The sequence below is a fragment of the Dermacentor silvarum genome, chromosome 5, assembly GCF_013339745.2.
Source record: "Dermacentor silvarum isolate Dsil-2018 chromosome 5, BIME_Dsil_1.4, whole genome shotgun sequence".
Classification (NCBI taxonomy): Eukaryota; Metazoa; Arthropoda; class Arachnida; order Ixodida; family Ixodidae; genus Dermacentor; species Dermacentor silvarum.
The window spans coordinates 158,598,482-158,610,251 of NC_051158.1; positions in this window are offsets into that span (position 1 = coordinate 158,598,482).

The window sequence follows — 11,770 nt, forward strand, 5'->3', positions numbered from 1 at the left end:
CTCACGAAGCGGACGCGGAATTCGGCGTGAGGGCAGCGACACTGGACTTGCTCCCTCATTCAGCTCGAGGCTGTAGGTTTCCTTTATGCAACCTAGGCCTTGGAAAAGCTGCGGAAGCTCGCCGAAAACTTGCGTCTTCAAATCAGCAGGCCTTTGAATCGTTTGTACCCTTGAAACAATTCCGAAACGTTCTCCGAAACGCCTTTATATCAGCATCCCAGCTGACAGGCTTACACAGCGCGGTTGCGAATCTTGAGGACCCTGGTTGCCAGGCCCGATACACTCACTCGACAGTTCACTCAACAGTTTAACGACAACCTCAGCGATAGTGAAGCAAGATTTAGCGAAAGTTTTGTGAATTTGTCGGAGTTTAGCGGCACGTTCGAAAAAAATTTGACATTGACTACGAGTAGCCAGGGTGCTTCCTACTTTGAAATGTTGTCTTTAGCGAGATTAGTAAGCTATGGCTGCTATACATCCCGTGTAGCTACTAGCAGCTTTAAGCATGCTTTCTTCATTTTCTCAATTTATCGTCCGCGAACAAAGCGCATCTCACAGAGATAACATTATGCAGCAGAGCTATAAAACTTGTCTAAAATACCTTCGTATATCTGTCTCGCTTTAGTCTCGCCTCAGTAATATTTCTCGCTTCAGTAATTTTTATGGCATCCATGTCCTAATATGCATGTTAGTGTGTTACTGGAGTACCCAGGAATCGTAATGGTGTCGAATTGGTGTCGGCGTAACCGTGATGTTCCGTATAAAGCCCAGGTGCGATAACATCGCAGCCACGCGCCGTGTGCAGTAGGTGCGAGGGTGAGCTGGTGGCGTTGGCGTGAGCCAAGAAGGAAGGCGGCTCAATGCGGCGCCGTCTAATCGTGCGGGTAAATGGGGAAGAGGGAAGGTGAGCGCCCGCTAGGACAGTGAGGAAGGGGAGCACGTTGGCGGCCGTCTTCTCTACTCGGGTCGCGGCTGCAGATGGCACAGCTGATGATGATGATGACGATTACTTATTGGCATATTCCCTTCAAAACGGGGCGATGAGAAATAGTCCCCTAGGTTGCTTGAGTGATTCAGGTATGCTGTACATGCTTTTTATTCTAGCATTTTTGTACACATGCCTTTTAATCGTTTTGCTCTTCCTCAGAAACTTCTCTATCTACCTTGTACCGCTACCTACCCCTTTAATGAATCCGGTCGTATCAATCTCCTAGAGCTCTGTTTTTTTTCGCCAATACTCCAAATGGCTCTTGCTTATCTCGACTGCCTATCGCTTGATGTGTCCGTCCATTTTAAATCGAAGCGCTTCTGGAAGGTGTAGGTAAACTACGGTTCTCACTGGACTTGCTCCCTCCCACCTTCCCATTCCATTAGGATGTGCTGAGTGATCTCCGGATTTTCGCTGCGCTATACACATGCCTCATCTAGTTGCGAATATTTGCTCCGGTATGTTTTAATCCTTACGCAACCAGCTCGAGCCTCGAATAGCAAGGCACTGCCCTTTGTGTTATCGTACAGATTTTCCCTTGTAATTTCTTTCTTCGGCTGAGCGCGGCCGTGCGCGCCCTATATGTTGGAGGTAATCAGCGGTGGGTACAAACGCTAGGCACGCGGAGGGTTGATGTCTTCGTGTTCTCTGCGTTCTCGCGCACCTGGTTCACGATGAAGGGAGAAGCAGCACGAAGGACCGTTCGCACGCCCCTTCTGCCGCTCTTTGTCACGCCAGCGATGTGACAGCGAGTGTTCGCGCTCATTGAGCGAGTGCTGTTCGTGTTAGCGCGTGCGGGCGTGTCAGCAAGCTTGTTAACTTAATCAGTAAGCGAATGTTTACTGCAATTTACACGTACAGTATAACTACAAACCCTGCTTCGTGTAGCTGTGTAATGCTTTGCTATCGATTTTAATGCTTCGCCTTTCAGGGGAAATGGAGACTTTTTTGGCAAATCAAAGTTTCCGATAGAAAATTTTATCTTTTCTTGTGAAATATCATGTCACATGTTTAGCGGGCAGGGAAGTCAAGTAGGAGCCTTGTTGGAACACAATAGGAATGATGCATGCATCACTTAATGTGCAGCTTTGGTAAGCAGAAGAGTTTGTGTGAGTTTAAAGTTTTTTTTTTTTTTCTTTAGCTACCATGGTGTTGGTCTGGCGTGTGCCGATGCGTAGAAATGTTCCAACTTGCGGATGGATGAAAGTGCTATTCCTTCATTATGCACCGTATTGTCGAATTTTGCCCGGTGCTTTCAGTTGCACCATTGAGAGAGGACATAAGTTATGTGCTTGAGCCGTCTCTATCGCCATTTTGTTTACGTATCATGAGCATTTCGGTAAAGAACTGGCCATTTACTGCGACACGTAAGAGAAAGAATTATTTTATCTGAATCGACAAATTAGCTTCTTAGAGTACCCCCTCCACTCCCCTCCCCCCCCCCCAAAAAAAAAAAAAACTCAGTGTCATTCCACTCTGAGAAGGGTGATGACCAGCGGAGCTGTATATATGGTGAAAACTGTATTCATTGAAATAAAGACATATACCAGGTGAATTGTCAATTTCTACCATCTCTATTATTTTGTCACTAAGGTGACTATAGCTTTGTGGTCGTCATGGTAGACGGTGATGAGTTCTGTAACGAAACTCGAGCGGAAATAGGCGTGAAAGCGGCGGGAGGCTTGTAACACCTCCCGCCGCCTTCGCGCCCATTCACGCTTCTGCTCACGCGGTCGTTCTTCGTAGGCATGCTGTTCTTCCTCGGTCCGCACAATACGCGGCCTACCCATTGCATGGCCGAAACGCCACTGAGATAACGTGACTATGCAGTGCGTGACGTCACGAGACAGAGAGACACACCCATCGGCTATTAAACGCTGCTATGGCACACCGGCAATACGCTTTTGCTTTGTATTAAGGCTACGGCGTTTTTGGTCTACGCGCTCGCTCTACGCACGCAGCGCTCCGCTGGAAACTAGCGTGTAACAGCTCCGCTGTAAAAATATGGTTAATGTCTCTTGCATAGGAATTGGTTACAACAAGAAAGTGAAGCTTGTCTCCACAAAAGCTCTTACATATTCGTGAACTCACGGTTGGGTGCAGCGAAAGGCGCACACTTGGCGCGCGGCGACCTGTTGCCGAGCCGCTTTGGCGAGGGTGGAGCGATTTGGTCCGGCTCCGTAGTGTCTTGTGCAGCTAGTTGAGTTGCGACGCGCTTAACTTCAGGAATGCGAGTAGCAGAGTTCGCAGCGTGCGCCGCGAACGCGCGAAGGCGTTCTGCCAGTATTGTTTTACGCTGGCGTGTCTCTCGTGTCTCTTGCCGCACCAAACCGAGATTCGCCCGCCGACGTCTTTGCCTTTCTGCGCCGCTTAGCGCAGCAGTTTTCTTAGTTGGTGCCATCGCAAGCGCATCAGCAGGTGGTGTGTAAGCACTGCGGATACATGTTGAACCTACACTCCGTAGGCGACGAGGTGCCACAGGCTAATCGGGCGCGAAAGACAAACAATGTACGGAAACTGCGTCGTCACCTCAGCAAAAGGCCTGCGCCATCTACACCAGGCTACACCGCGTTGGATCCTCCGCTGCGCTGACACTACCGAAATGCTCACTGTCGGTGCTCGTTAGTGTCATGATGCAGTACTTCGCTTCACCGCTCCCAGATGGCGGCGTCATCCCTATCAAGAAAACATATTTCACGCATTCGTGCCGACGTCACATCCATTACAGGAAGTTGATGGTGGACCCCGCGATAAAACACTTTTGTGTCAAAAAAACTACTCGTACCATGAGAGGTAGCTTGATAAACGATCAAATCTGCAAAATATGAAAGACGGGGGCCGACGCCGTCTTGAAGTACCCCCACTTGCTTGGCGTCAGGTCACAGATAATGATGGCGTCCTCTAAGGCCTACGTTCTTTATTGGTAGTTATAGACTAGGCCAAAGCTACATAAGCAAGGCAAGGACTAAAGTTGGCAATTTTCAACAAATTTACAAAGTGGGAACGAGCTAAATACGGAAACATTCCTTGAAATCCTCCCTTCACACTGGCGTACCGCACTGGGGTATAGACGCGAAATTAAAAACAACTTTGGTCTTAGTCTTAACATGTAATAAGCCGCCAGTTAACGCGAAAACCAAAATATAGTTCTGGAATATTACCGTCTGCGTATAAGCTGATCTAGCGTTTTCCTTAGTGTCCCTTAGCGCTTTTCATTAAATTGTGCATTCATCTATTGACTGACAAACCCATGGAGGAAGGAAACCCAGGAGAGGCTCCGGTCAGCACAGACGTATTAGAGAAAGTGTGGCGGAAGTCACGTGCTGTTTTTCGCAAAGGAGCACGGGGACGGGTACCCCAAATGTCAACGTTGTGATAGCAACCACGCTCCTGCAGCTTTCGCTGCTGCTCTCGGTCTCTGAAAAGTGAGATAAGGTTTTCCCTCGGGTGTCTGTCCCGCAGAACCTTTTGTTCGCGAGAAAAGCTGAATTCGGAGTGTGGTGTGTAAGCTTGAAAGCTGTGTTTTGGGCCTGTGAGTGTCAGCCAGCAACAGATACACTGAAGTAATCATGGCGCGGGTCTTCGTCGTCTTCCTCAACGTTCCACAAGAAAACACAGGAGCGCGTCTGCTTCACGAAAACTGCTACAGAAGTTTCGTAGGCTTTGTTCTGACGCGCTTCGGCAGCACACACTTCCGGCTGCTCGTAACAATACAAGTTCAAAGTTCGCGCCCATCTGCTCTGGCGAGCTGCAGTACCTCTGATTGGAGGCGCAAAGGGAGATGGTACACCAACATGGCTTCAAAAACGTGAGAGAGAGAAAAATGTCACAGTTTCGCCCTAAGGGCGAAGCAATGAATGCGACAGCAAGACAGCAATGTCATACGAAGTAAGGTTAGCGGCTTTGGTAGCAATATGAATTGTCGTAAACATGAGCTGATTAAGTAAGCAGGTGTGCTGCGGCGTAAGTAGACCGACATGAAGAGAGACTCGATGACCACGAGAAGGCGCCTGTGAAACGGTGGTGTTGATGAGAAGCGCTTCCCGTGGGCAGCGCGTGCGAAGGGACACACCTGTAGCGCTGCACTGCCGATCTGGGCAGCATTTCATGTGTAGCGTGCGTTGGAAAATGTGGCCCGACTATTACTAACTGAATGAACAAGCGTGGTGTGAGCGCGCACAAACAAACATGAATACATCACACTGAATGACTGCAGACAACGACTGTCAAAACGCTGGCAGCAAGCGCATACGCCGCAGCGGGCGAAGGTACGTGCGGTCTATCGCTTCAACGGAAACTGAGCGGCGAATGCACAGCGCCTACAAAGGTCAGAGCCGTGTGGAGATAAGAGACCGTGCGGGCGAGCGATGAGCGCGGTTGTTGGCAGAGTAGAAGTGCGCCCCCCCCCCCCGCTCCCTCCGGCGCTGGCTTCCCGCTTCCTTGCTTGCCCGTGGGAGATTGAGTGCGTTCGCTCTCCATGATAGCGCGCGTCCCCGCACGCTTCCGCTCGGGCATACGGGCGCGTTAAGATTTTATCTATACGGAACCTCACGGCGACGGCGACGGCGATGGCAGAAATCCGGTTGAAGTGTCCATATAATTGCTATCGCAATAAATAAACTTTATTACAATATTGTGGAGACCAGTTGTGCCTGGAATGTGGAGCCCTTAGTCCGGGGCCCCATATAGGTAGCAGCCACCGCCTCGGCACGGTCGACCAGCCATTGCTGGCCAGTCGCCGTCGCGTCGGTCAGCCGCTCCTCCCAGGAGGTGAGGGTGGGGTTTGGAACGGGAGGGACGTGGGGAATGTCTTGGCAAAGCCAGACCATATGCAGTAGGGTGGGGCGGTCACCGCAGTGCGGGCATTGAGCTGTACCACGGGAGGGGTAGAGGTAGGAATAGAAAAGGGGCGTCGGGGAAGTATTCGTCTGTAGTTGTCGCCAACATACAGTCTGTCGGCGAGTAAGGGAAGGATGAGGTGAGGGGTATTGTTGCCGAGTTAGGCGTATCTCAGCAAGTTGGGATGCCTACGAGAGAGCTTGCGGCCGGATGATGGCAGAGCGATCCCCAGCGGCTCGGCGTGAGAGTTCTCGGGCCACCGCATGAGCGCGCTCGTTACCGGGGATCGCGGCCTACGCAGGCACCCAGACCAACCTAAAAGTATGCGAGGTGGATGATAGAAGGGACTCGAGTATGGACGGGGTGGTAGGATGCAAAGTGTTGAAAAGAAAACGCCGACAAGCTGCTAGGGAGTCTGTGAGAATATGATTGGGGGTACAAGGAGGGAGAAAAGAGGTGGAAAGGATTGCCCTAGCAATCGCACGTTCTTCCAGGAGGGAGACATCGGTTAACGTACGTTCCGAGGCTGCGAATGCGGTAATGAGGTCACAGTCCCCTAGCTACACTGACTCCCCCGCGTTCATCCGCTGGGCTGGCGTCAGTGAAGAGCACGAACAGCGCTGCAGCCCACTGGAATATTCGCGCCGCATGTAACGCGACCGATGATCCCGGCCGGCAGTATGGCGAGTAGGGTGCATATTGCGGGGAATAGGAGATACCGTGAGCTTGGCACGCGCTGCTGGGGAAAGGCCCGTAGATGTAAGGACACTAGGGCTGGTTGGGTAACCAAGTGAACTAAGAAGATTCCGTCCCTGAGGTGTAGAACTCAATCGAGTCAGCTGGGCGGCCTGGTGGGCTTCTATAAGTTCCTCTAAAGTGTTAGTCACCCCAAGTCGCTCCAGTTTAAGGGTAGTCGTGTGCATATGAAGGCCAAGTGCAAGTTTCTGCGCTTTCCGTAGTAGGGTATACATGCGTGCGCGTTCAGTGCAAGTTAGGTTGTGACAAGGTAGGTGGTACAGTAGGCGTGAGTGTGTCAAGGCCTGTACAAGGTGTAAGGCATCAGCCTCTTTGAAGCCATGTCGGCGGTTAGACACCCGCCGAAGCATATGCATGATTTCGTTACATTGGGTGGAAAGTTGGCGAAGGGTATGTGTTGCTTTGGCGTTGGCTTGTAAAGTGAAACCAAGCACCTTTATGGACGATTTACGTGGAACGGGTTTCGCATCTAATGTGATGTTAAGAGACGCCTTTCTGTCCGCGAGCGTGCTTTGTCGCATTAAAAAAACGTGACGTTATGGCCTCTCCTGTTTTGTTTCTTTCTTCCATGGACAAACGATCTCTGTCATCGGCCCCACTATCTGACTCGAAGCATTTACTAACGTCACAAGGCAATACGCCAACAAAAGCAAGCTCAACAAGATTCTGCAACCATGAGCAGTTCAAGATCGCCATGCACCATCTGTTGTTCACAGCGGAAGCTGTTTAAGCCATCCGTAATTTGTGGTGCGTAGCAAGAAACTACAAACAAACTTTCTTGCCGAGGTGGGGGCGGGATTCGAACCCGCGAACCCTCGGTCCCAAAGCGAGCATCGTAACCACTAGACTATACAGCCTTTTTTCTTTCTTTATTGCCTTTATTCAATTCACACAGAAATGTGGTGCACAATCATACCAACCCATCAAGGGCTGAAAAGGGGAACAATCAAAACTCGGGCATGTACATCAGCCCTTCTAACCTAGGAAGCCAGTCTGGTTCGTGTTTATGAAGTTTATACACTTGAACCATTCTGCTTACAGATTCGCGAAAGTAACTCCTTATTGGCCTCGCGTCAACATCTGCATGATGATCGGCCATTCTTGACAACCAAATACTATGTAGGCCCAGGAGCATTATCACGTCAAAGTGAATGCCTTCGTCGTTATTCACCGGTAAAAATCTAATGCCGTAGGTAAGTGTTTTTTTTTATTCTTTGAAGAATGTCCCAAAAGAAGTAACCTGCGCAACAATCTATAAAAACGTGTTCAATTGTCTCAGGTTTCCTACATATAAAACAGTGAGTGCCCAAGGTACGAACATTCCTTTTTCTTCCATATATGTCTTTACTTCTAGCGTATTAGTATGCAGTTTGAAGAAGAAGCTTTTGACACCTCCCTTAACAGGCCTGTTTATTACCCTTTTTAAGATGTCTTGACCTGGACCATCATTGTATTGGGTTCTATAGAGGGGAGTGGGAAGAAATACATCACATAAGTCTTTGTACAGTTTTTTTCCGAGACACGCCACAGAGGTATTCGAGAGAGAAATGATTTTGTAAAATACGACACAAAGGTACACTTCTCTCATATACCCAGAAATGCTACCTGGCATACATTCTGACCACACAATTAGGTTTGGCAGATGCCTACCTAACCTCACTTGGCCCACAGTTCGTAAAAAGGGGTGAGTAGCATTGCGAAAAAACATAAAACGATTCATCAGCTGTCTAAGATACAGATGTGACAGGCCAAGTCCTCCTAGGCAGACACGTCTAAAAATACTTGTTCGTTTAGTTCTTTCCCACTTGTATCCCCAGACAAAAACAGCGAAAACACGATGTAATTCCTGAATGTTACGCGTGAGCAATGTAATACTTTCAGCATGTACCACAGCTTGCTAATTAGGAACAAGTTGCAAATTGTGGCGCGTGCAAATATAGATAGGTTGAAGCCGTTAAAACGCTCGGAGCTTTGCCGTATTGTGACAACTTCTCCACGCCAATAGTGTTCACTGTCTCTATAATGCTGCAAATTTGGTACAGCTAAGTATTTAACTGGGGTAGTCACCCAAGACATGTTTGCGAAAATACATGGGGTTGATAGCCAATGGCCATGCCAGTACCCCAAGCTCTTTCCCCAGTTTATAGCGCTGCCGCTGACTCTACAAAAATGTTTTGGAATGTTCACAACTCTAAGCACGCTTTCTTGGATCGAACAGAATACAGCAATATAATCAGCGTATGCAAGAAGCCGTACTTCAGTTGCGTGCAGACCGAAACCTCGAACGTTGGTGCTATTGATAACGCTTAGACAAAATGGTTCAATGCACGAGCAAAACAGTAGAGAGGAGAGGGGCATCCCTGGCGTACAGAACGGTGCACTTTGATGCGCTCTCCCACTATTTTATTAACGATAACTTCGTGTTGTGCACCCTCTGTACGCCACGGCAACACCGTCTGTTATAATAGAACCAACGTTTACATGCTGCAAAATACACAGGAGTACATTGTGAGGCCACGGCCGCTGGATAAAAAAAATTGCCCCCACCTCCCCGAAGGGAATCGTGAGGAAATGCGAATGCATTTCTTGCGCCGAGAGTACACGGCGTAGTAATTTTAATGGCGTAAATTAATGACGAGACGAGGATTTTTACCGTAACCATTTATTTACACATTCATCAGCACCTGTTTGTATTGTCATCGTACCTGACGGCCATAATCACAGCCTTGTATTTTCTGCGCTAAACGTAATAGTGTTCTTCACTTTCGGCAATTTTTATACTGTCACTGACGTAGGTACCGCTTTGCCTATATGAAGAATCGGGTTCAGGGTTCAACTGCTAGCTGCGTCATAAAGTTACCAACCAGAGTCTCGGCGTTTCTCCGCGGCGTATCGAGCACACATTTCCGGATCTTCGGCTCGGCGTTGGCGCTTCGCAGCGGCTTCCCGAGCACGGAGTTCGGTACGGCCGCTCGCTTCGCTCGCTTGCGTTCGGCATCACGCGCTCTTCGCTTGGCAGCCTTGTCTTCCGCTTCTTCTCCTCCGGTTGATGATGACGTTGAAGCTACTGCAGTGACGTCACCTCCAGCGAGAGGTGTAATGCTCGGGTTGGATTCTATTACACTTCTTGCTGTCAGACATTCGCCTTCACCGACTTCTGCCATCGCCTTGAGAGGCGCCCAGCCAGCGAACGGTAGAGAGTGAGGCGCGCGCTTCACTCCATTTATATATTGACCCTTTTCGCGGAGCAGTTTGTTTTAGAGAAACGAGATGGCGCTCACGGCGGCGCGCCATACCTCTTCTCAGCGACCGCGCACGAATACGAAACCATTACCGCTTCTACCTTGCTTCTGTGCGATCAGCTGTCGGAAATGCAACTGAGTTTTCGCTAACACACTGTGCTCCAATCATGTGGATTGAAGACATGTGCAGTAGTTGGCTGCAAAAATAGTGACTGGCATGTTAGGCAATAGAATGAATCTGTGTGGCCAAGTTCGCGGACCGCTGCTGCCACTGTCCGAACGTGTTCACCGGCACTTCGTGATGTACGGCTTTCCTCGAGGATACAGAAATTTGCTCATCCGCCAGCCTTGTATCACTAGCCTTCAAAGAAAGGGCTTCATCCCCAGAACGTCGGCAAGAGTGAGTACCACTCGTTAAAGAATGACAAATGGAGTCGCACCGCCTCCTGTCATAGTAAGTTTCGCGCATGTTATCTATATACATCTGTCCCAAATGGCAGGAAAACTTACGCCCACTCTATCGCCGACGTATCAATAATAAATGAATTGGCGCACACTTGAACATATGCGCACTGTATACGCACAACAAATGACGCACTACAGCGATGGCGCACGAATGGTCGAAGCTGAATGTTTCGTGACGGTCCACAAGAGTAAGCGAGTTACTAGCTGTAATATATATTTTCTACAAGGTATTACAATTTACAAAACAGCTATGCTTCAAGCCTTGTGCGCAGCAAGAACAAATCTATCGGAACTGATCACACCCGCGAGCGATTAGGCAGAAAATAATCATATATATAGTGGCCGCACCGAGGAAATTCACTGAGTCAGAAACTTACAAGCCACCGCTTCAAAATATTTGCCGAATAAACAACACAGAGCAAAACACACTAATCCTGACTGAATTCATGAGCGGAATGTTTGGATAGCTTGGCATACATATTTAGCCCCGCTTTTAGAATAAGCACTATATACGCTGCTTGTGCCGTTTGGACATAGCTTAATCAGCTCCGAAAGCGCTTTTGCATGTTCTCTGAAGCTGTGATCAAAGCTGCGTGTCGTCCACCTAGTCACCGTCTACGATATATCCGAAAACAGAGGTTTTCTAGGCCGCGCCGGTGTCATACACTTCCATTGTAAACAAGGAGGCAACGGAGGCAGTTGCGGCAAGCAATGGACGCGTCACCACGTGACCAAACATGGCAGCGCCCACGGGATCGCCGCGAAAAGGGTCAATACGTGCGAGCGAGCGAACGGGAGAGTGGGGCACAGGGAGGAGAGAGAGCGAACGGCGAGAGAAGCAGCGGCGAAGCACTGCACCTACCCTCTCCTACACTCTCTCCACACACGCGGGAGCTCCGCCGAGTTCTCGCGATGCGAGCGCCCTCACACGCCAGAGTGCGCTCCTCCTCTCCACTCACTCTCCGCTACTCCGCCCGCACCCTCTGCTCCGGTTGCTAGGGGCGAGGTTGCTAGGGGCTCCCATTGCAATGCGCGCGACGCGGCAGGCCGCACCTTTTTATTGCGATAGCAATAGACCGATCCCACCAGCCAGTTTCACGACGCCACCGCTGCCGCGGTGCATGCTGGTACTTGTAGTCATCCGGCCGCTCCAGCCGCTCCAGCCGCCCGGAGTGCCCGTGCGTTCTGTATCCGAACGATTTTTGGGAATTTTTATGGTTCGTGTAGAGCCATTGTGCGATGGGAGGATTGACCTGCTGCGTTCCTGGCTGGTACAACCACACAAGGGACAAAGGCTTCGGATTCTATGCGTTTCCTAAAGAGCGAAGGCTTCGAGAGACGTGGATCCAACGGATTAATAGGTGGTACTGGTAATACACAGCGTGAGAATACGGGGACGAATAGCGGCCGCATTTCGATCGGGGCAAAATGCGAAAACACCCGTGTACTCACATTTCCCGGAATTTATAGATTATTTGTC